The sequence below is a fragment of the Schistocerca gregaria genome, unplaced genomic scaffold (assembly GCF_023897955.1).
Source record: "Schistocerca gregaria isolate iqSchGreg1 unplaced genomic scaffold, iqSchGreg1.2 ptg000077l, whole genome shotgun sequence".
NCBI classification, from domain to species: Eukaryota; Metazoa; Arthropoda; class Insecta; order Orthoptera; family Acrididae; genus Schistocerca; species Schistocerca gregaria.
The window spans coordinates 5,245,304-5,248,667 of NW_026061710.1; positions in this window are offsets into that span (position 1 = coordinate 5,245,304).

A 3,364-nucleotide genomic window follows, 5' to 3' on the forward strand; every position below is an offset into this window, starting at 1 on the left:
GGTGCCAGTTGTATGATATCCCGATGCAATTTCTGCGTTTCAACATCACTCCTATGGTCCACACATTACAGAATGAGCCCAGATGTTCATCGGAAACTACTACTGGTCTTGCAGTTAACGATCAAAGCGTAGACTGTTTGAGACATTACTCCAATGGAGGAAAGTGCGCATGGCGACTGTTGTATTCAATCCCGCGGCAATTTCTGTGTTTCATCAACACTTTGAAGGTCCACAGATTACAGAATGGCTCCAGATGTGCATCGGAAACTACTACTGGTCTTGCAGGGAACGATCAAAGCGTAGACTGCTTGAGACATTACCCCAGTGGAGGAAAGTGCGCATGGTGACTGTTGTATTCAATCCCGATGCAAATTCTGTGTTTCATCAACACTCTGATAGTCCACACAATACAGAATGCCCCCAGATGTGCATCGGAAACTACTACTGGTCTACCAGGGAACGATCTAAGTCTAAACTGTTTGAGACATTACTCCGATGGAGGAAAATTGCGCATGGTGACTGTTGTATACAATCCCGATGCAATTTCTGTGTTTCAACAACACTCTGATAGTCCACACATTACAGAATGACACCAGATGTGCATCGGAAACTACTACTGGTCTTCCAGGGAACGATCAAAGCGTAGACTGTTTGAGACATTACTGCCATGGAGGAAAGTACGCATGGTGACTGTTGTATTCAATTCCGATGTAATTTCTGTGTTTCATCAACACTCTGATAGTCCACACATTACAGAAGTCCCCCAGATGTGCATCGGAAACTACTACCGGTCTTCCAGGGAACGATCAAAGCGTAAACTGTTTGAGACATTACTCCCATGGAGGAAAGTGTGCATGGTGACTGTTGTATTCAATACCGATGCGATATCTGTGTTTCATCAAGACACTGATAGTCCACACATTACAGAATGCCCAGATGTGCATCGGAAACTACTACTGGTCTTGCAGGGAACTATCAAAGCGTAGACTGTTTGAGACATTACTCCAATGGAGGAAAATTGCGTATGGTGACTGTTGTATACAATCCCGATGCAATTTCTGTGTTTCAACAACACTCTGATAGTCCTCACATTACAGAATGACACCAGATGTACATCGGAAACCACTACTGGTCTTCCAGGGAACGATCAAAGCGTAGACTGTTTGAGACATTACTGCCATGGAGGAAAGTGCGCATGGTGACTGTTGTATTCAATCCCGGTGCAATTTCTGTGTTTCGTCAACACACTGATAGTCCACACATTACAGAAGTCCCCCAGATGTGCATCGGAAACTACTACCGGTCTTCCAGGAAAGGATCAAAGCGTAAACTGTTTGAGACATTACTCCCATGGAAGAAAGTGTGCATGGTGACTGTTGTATTCAACACCGATGCAATATCTGTGTTTCATCAAGACAATGATAGTCCACACATTACAGAATGAAATAGATGTGCATCGGAAACTACTACTGGTCTTGCAGGGAACGATCAAAGCGTAGACTGTTTGAGACATTACACGCACTGAGGAAAGAGGCCATGGTGACTGTTGTATTCAATCCTGATGCAATTTCTGTCTTTCATCAAGACACTGATAGTCCACACATTACATAATGCCCCAGATGTGCTTCGGGAACTACTACTGGTCTTCCAGGCAACGATCAAAGCGTAAACTGTTTGAGACATTACTCTCATGGAGGAAAGTGCGCATGGTGACTGATGTATTTAATCCCGATGCAATATCTGTGTTTCATCAACACTCTGATATTCCACACATTACAGAATGCACCCAGATGTGCATCGGAAACTACTACTGGTCTTCCAGGGGACGATCAAAGCGTAGACTGTTTGAGACATTACTGCCATGGAGGAAAGTGCGCATGGTGACTGTTGTATTCAATCCCGATGCAATTTCTGTGTTTCAACAACACTCTGATAGTCCACAGATTACAGAATTCCTCCAGATGTGCATCGGAAACTACTACTGGTCTTAAAGGGAAAGATCAAAGCGTAGATTGTTTGAGACATTACTCCCATGGAGGAAAGTGCGCATGGTGACTGTTGTATGCAATCCCGATGCAATTTCTGCGTTCCGACATCACTCCAATAGTCCACACATTACAGAATGAGCCCAGATGTTCATCGGAAACTACTACTGGTCTTGCAGGGAACGATCAAAGCGTAGACTGATTGAGACATTACTCCAATACAGGAAAGTGCGCGTGGCGACTGTTGTATTCCATCCCGCGGCAATTTGTGTGTTTCATCAACACTTTGAAGGTACACAGATTACAGAATGCCTCCAGATGTGCATCGGTAACTACTACTGGTCTTGCAGGGAACGATCAAAGCGTAGACTGTTTGAGACATTACTCCAATGGAGGAAAGTGCGCATGGTGACTGTTGTATTCAATCCCGATGCAATTTCTGTGTTTCATCAACCTTCTGATAGTCCACACATTACAGAATGCCCCCAGCTGTGCATCAGAAACTACTACTGGTCTACCAGGGAACGATCAAAGCCTAAACTGTTTGAGACATTACTCCGATGGAGGAAAATTGCGCATGGTGACTGTTGTATACAATCCCGATGCAATTTCTGTGTTTCAACAACACTCTGATAGTCCACACATTTCAGAATGACACCAGATATGCATCGGAAACTACTACTGGTCTTCCAGGGAACGATCAAAGCGTAGACTGTTTGTGACATTACTGCCATGGAGGAAAGTGCGCATGGTGACTGTTGTATTCAATTCCTATGCAATTTCTGTGTTTCATCAACACTCTGATAGTCCACACATAACAGAAGTCCCCCGGATGTGCATCGGAAACTACTACCGGTCTTCCAGGGGACGATCAAAGCGTAAACTGTTTGAGACATTACTCCCATGGAGGAAAGTGTGCATGGTGACTGTTGTATTCAATACCGATGCAATATCTGTGTTTCATCAAGACACTGATAGTCCACACATTGCAGAATGCCCCAGATGTGCATCGGAAACTACTACTGGTCTAGCAGGGAACGATCAAAGCGCAGACTGTTTGAGACATTACTTCTATGGAGGAAAGTGCGCATGGTGACTGTTGTATTCAATGCCGATGCAATATCTGTGTTTCATCAAGACACTGATAGTCCACACATTACAGAATGCCCCCAGATGTGCATCGGAAACTACTACTGGACTTCCAGGGAACGATCAAAGCGTAAACTGTTTGAGACATTACTCCCAAGGAGGAAAGTGCGCATGGTGACTGTTGTATACAATCCCGATGCAATTTCTGTGTTTCATCAACACTCTGATAGTCCACAGATTACAGAATGCCCCCAGATGTGAATCGGTAACTACTACTGGTCTTAAAGGGA